Source organism: Talpa occidentalis, unplaced genomic scaffold, assembly GCF_014898055.3.
Source record: "Talpa occidentalis isolate TD23 unplaced genomic scaffold, MPIMG_talOcc4v2.1 talOcc4.12, whole genome shotgun sequence".
Classification (NCBI taxonomy): domain Eukaryota; kingdom Metazoa; phylum Chordata; class Mammalia; order Eulipotyphla; family Talpidae; genus Talpa; species Talpa occidentalis.
The window spans coordinates 27,975,665-27,981,018 of record NW_023601212.1 but is presented as its reverse complement, the minus strand read 5'-3'; positions in this window follow the sequence as shown (position 1 = coordinate 27,981,018).

The following is a 5,354-nucleotide window of genomic DNA, read 5'->3' as shown; positions in this document are numbered from 1 at the left end:
TTTGACTCTAGAAGGCTGCTGGGTTTCTCATGTGTGGGATATGGACACTAATTCTACCTTAAATGTTTGTTATGAGTATTAAGAGAGAGAAATATATATAAAATCCATTTGTCATTAGCTGAACCAATACGTAGTGGTGATCCTTATATCTTACCAGCCTCAACCTTATAGAACTAATTCAGAGAATTGGTTTCTCTATATTCCACATATAAATGACACCATCTGGTATTTATCTTTTTTCTTTTGGCTTATTTTGCTAAACATAATCCCTTCTAGCTCCATCCGTGTTGCTGCAATTGGCATGAGTGTATCTTTTTTAATCACCGAGTAGTATTCCATTGTGTGTATATACCACATTTTTCTAATTCACTTATCTATCCTTGGGCACTATGTTATTTCCATGTCTTGGCTATTGTAAATAGTACTGCAGTAAACAGGAATGCAGATTTCCTTTCAAGTTAATGTTTTTGTATTCTTTGGGTAGATACCTAGGATTGGGATTGCTGGGTCATACAGCAGATCCATTTTTAATGTTTTAAAAAACCTCCACACTGATTTCCACAGAGGCTGGACCAGTCTACATTCCTGCCAACAGTGTAGCAATGTCCTTCCTTGTGAGGTGGTAGATGCTGCCTAGGCTCCTGGTCTAGACCAGAGCAGTGTGTGTATGTGTGTGGTGTGGTGTGGTGTGGTGTGGTGTGGTGTGGTGTGGTGTGTGTGGTGATGTGGTGTGGTGTGTGTGTGTGTGTGTGCATGCATGTGCATGCACAGGTGAGTAGGGGAGCTCTAGTAGTTTGGGCTGTGACCAGCCAGGATTGTCTGTACAAGTGGGACTCAAGGATATGAACTGATCTTTTCCTTACTTAACATTGGAAGGAGGTTTGAAAGAAAATCTGTGGCAGGGGACAGGAGGTGGGATGAAAGATTGTTTTTAATTCTGGGGGTGCTTTTCTTTTTTTTTTATTTCTTTTTTTAAAGATTTATTTATTTGTATTATGTAAGAACTGGGGTACAGGCCAGATGTGCAGGAGGGTGAGAGGATTCACCAGGGACAGAGCGGGGAGCAGAACAGGCAGACTGATGAAATACACTGCTGAGGGGAGCAGTGGGCGAGACAGGAGAGGTCTGCAGCACCATGTGGGACCCACGCCGGCCGGCCGGGACTGAACCGGTGCTGCAGAGGCTGCTGACAGCCTCACATCGTGGCGCTCAACCACCTGCGCCATCAGGGGAGGCTCTGGGGTGCTTTTCCAGGCTACTGAGCATTCTCTTGTCTGCTGTGGTTTGGTACAACCCCAGTTGGGGGTTATCCTCAACAGGAGACTCCTAGGTGCCTGCTGGGCTCTCTGATCTGGGGCTACCTTTCATTGACAGTCGTCTCTGTCTTTCCCTTCCACGCGTCCCCATGCAAGACAGGAGGGCTCTCTGGCAGGTGGGAGAGGGAAAAGTTCCCTCTTGGTAGACTTGTCTGTAGCTGGAGGCAGACCTGAGGCACTGGGAAAAGACCTGTCACCTTTTAGTCATCACAAATGGAGTTGGAGTGAAGATTCTGGAGTCTAGTTTCTTTTTTCTGGAAAGCATATTCTTCCTCCATTTCTCTGACCTCACCTACTTGTCTCATGTCCAAGGGGGTTAGCTGTCCTTCTTCAGTGGGAGAAAGGGGCTCTGGGACTAGACAACCTGGGTTCAAATCTCGTAGGAGCTATGTCACCTTGAGCAATTTGCTTAACTTCTCTAACTAAATCATCTGTTTCATAATGTGGGGTTTACCGCAAAAGGTGGTTGTGTAAATTGAGTAGATTAATGCATGCTAAGTGCTTACAACAGGACCTGCTGTTGTAATCAGAGCTCAGTAAATATGAGCCATTATCACTATCCTCTCCTTTTTCACTGATATGGTTTCTGTTCAGCAGGCCTCATTGCAAAACACATGACAGACACGGAGGGGGACAGATAAGAGGTGGTCTCTGTGCTCAAGCAGCTTAGGATGTGAATATGTGGGACAAAAGCCAAACAGTAAGAAGAAAGAGCAAGTGTGTGCTGAAGTCTGTGCCACTGACACATGTGTAGGAGTTGAGAAGACAGAGAGAATAGTGTGAGTTGCAGAGGTCTTCATAGAAGCAGCAGAACTTGGTTTGGGTCTAAAAGAGGATGGAATGTAGAGAAATGATTTGAATGACTTTACACCCTGCCATTTACAGCTCTCTGGATTGTTTTGGCTTCTATGTCAAGATGGCAAAAAAAACTTTTGCCACTTGGTTCAGGGAAATTCCCATGTTACCAATTTACCTGGTAGCTTATCTGTAGCGTTGGGTCAAAATGGGGCTCTCCTATTGCACTGGATGCCCCAAGAGCAAATGGTTCAACTCCATGGTTCAGCCTCCCCCTGTGCCCACCTGAATCAGGGCTGTAGATGACTGGCTTCCAGGTCAGTAAATGCCACTCCTCCATGTGGCCCTGTTCACCTCCAGAAATCTGCAAAACATTAGGCACTATATTTAAAGAAAAATGCCTGCCACTCTGCATCCAGACCGGAGAAAGAGGATTGTCACCTCAGGGGACACCCAGTTATTGTTCATCTTGGAGCCATGGACACACAGTGCTGGAATGTTCACCTCCTTCTGCCTCTATCTTTAGCTTATGGCAGGCTCAAGCACAGTTGAGTCAGTTTTAGTGACTACGGGAGTTAGGGCCCTGCTGGTAAGTGGCTGGCTGGGCGCAGCCATGGCAGAGCCTGGTGGTAGATTTCAAATTCTAGGCTTGTGAGAATTGCATGAGTTCCTTTTTGAAGTTGCAGGTGATAGGACCTCATGCCAGCTGAATCTGAGCTGGTAGATCTGGGTGATGTGCAGGAACCAACACCTTTAACAAGCAAACTAGGTAATTCTGATAAGGTTGCACCTTGGACTATATTGTTAAAAACATTTGGAGGTTACAGCTGATGGGAACTTTGTGAGAGGAGGCAAAGGAAGTAAATCAGCCCAAGGGAGGAACCTGAAGCAGCTGGAGTGATATTGAATGGCTCATGAACTGAGTGAAGAGGATGTGAATTAAGGACAACTGCAAGATCACAGGCTTAACCATGCCAGTGCACAGATTTCCAGTTGTGTTTGAAGGAGACCTCTGGTCCTCTGGAATTTCCAGTATGAGGATGCTGAGGTTGAGGATGATAAGAGGGTGGTGGTTTGGAACCAGCCATTCTTTACCCAGAACCTCTTCATTTTGATCAGTTTTTGCATATGTGGGTTCCATGTAAGATTTCATTTGGAAAGTAGACCCTGCTAAAAGAAGTGAAAAATTACTAACCTAGAGACAAAATTTCTGTTTGTGGAAATACCTTAAAATGTCCTCAGTATCTTTTGGAGCAGCGTTTCCTCAGGTCTAGATGGTTCTGTTTGCAAAATCTGGACAATTTTGGGCAGAATGCCTCTGTGTTCCCTTGTGTTCCTTTCCCTGTTTAAGTCATGTGTTCTGCAATTTTTGTGTATTTCAGTTCTATCTGAGACTCATTAAAGCTTTGGAGATTTGCTTATGAAAATGTACACTTATGGGCCTCCCCGGTGGTGCGGCGGTTGAGCGCTGGGTTGTGAAGCTACCCACAGTCTCTGCAGTGCCAGTTTGATTCCCGGCCACTGGGCGAGGGTCCCACATGGCACGCAGACCTCTCCTGCCACGCCCGCTGCTCCCCTCAGCAGTGTACTTCAGTCCTGCCTGCTCTGCTCCCCGCTCTGGCTCTGGTGAATTCTCTCACCCTCCCATGTTTCTGACTGTACCCAGTGCTTGTATAAATAAATAAATCAATCTTAAAAAAAAAAAAAAGAAAGAAAATGTACACATATGAACACACCAATAGACTTCATTCAGTTTCAGAGGGGATCACAGACTCCAACAAGCTCTTCCACTTTTTATGTTGTATGTATCTTATAAAAAATTCTAATTTTTATATGTTGCATGATTTTCATTGTATGATTAGAATAGTTCATATTCTTTAAGCAATACACCTCTATTGGGAATGTCTGTTAAAATCTTACTGATAAGGATACATGCTTTTAAAACTTTGGAGATCACTGCCTATAGAACTTTCAGTTTTTTTAAATCCTTGCTCTAAAGATTCTACTAGGCATTGGACACACACACACACACTGGAAGTAGTTCGTACTCTCAGGGAAGTGTTTTTATCTTGTATGGAGTAGATGTTTAATGGTGAATGGGAAAGGTGAGACATTTCTACTCCACAGCAGTAACTATGATAAGTTTGTTATTTTTAGAAGAGTCTTGTGTTGAGTACTTAGAAAGTACCTCTTCATACCCTTTGCTTTATTGTTTTATTGTGATTCCTGGCTACTGCTTCTGGGAGAAGAACCCCATAGAAATACCTAAGCTGAAATAAAATGTGAAAGAGAGCCTCAGGGTTTACAATGATATCAGGTTGAAGGGCATTATTCTAGCATTCTGGACTTTTTGACATAGAAAGTGCTTTACATGAAGTGCAGGAGTTTTGGGCGAATACCCACTTACTACAGTTCCGTTCTTGTTACTTAGATTTTTGTTTATTTGACTTGGTCACAGGGAATGATAGAGATGATGAGATGGAATTGATTACACAGTTATCCCACATCCCTTAGTGTTGCCGCAGGATCTCGTGAGAGGTTGGGGCAGAGGAGTAGAGATGAGAACTTAGCTGAAGGAAGAACATACCAATGCCTGGAAGACTTCATAGTAGTGTGGGGAATCAAACCCAAAAAGGGAATATTTCTCATAACAACTGCCAGGCTGGACCCATCTCTCAACAGCTGTCAACCATTTATTGGTGGGGCTCTACTGAAGCCAAGGGAAGGGGAGTGAGGGCAGACAAATGGAGAAAATAAAATTGTGTTAATTATTCGTCCATTTCTGCGATGCAAAGGTGACCCAGTCTGTCATCTCCTCCGTGCTTGTGTTTTGTTGGGTCTGATATTTGGAGAGAGAAGCTCCCAGCCTGGCATCTGTTGGCCCCATTGCCATGGAGACAGCAGCTGCAGGGACGTCTCCTTTGAGAATGTGCCGCCTGAGATTTCAGGAACCATTTTGGGAGCATTTGTCCCGACAGTGTCTGCTAATCTCCCTTTCATTTGTAATTATTTTATCGCCTTGATTCTCTGCCTTGGCATCATTCCCAAAGCTAACTTCTGTCCCCCGACGCTGGGGTCTGTGGGGAGGTGTCAGCCGCCCCAGCCCGTCTGGGTAAAGATGAAAAGAGAGAGGAAGCAAAAGACTTACCAGGAGCACAGCTATCTTCAAACAGGCCCTGTCTCCTGTAGGCAGCCCTGGGAGGGCCTGGACTGATTGAAGTAGCCCGAATTATGAAGCCCAAA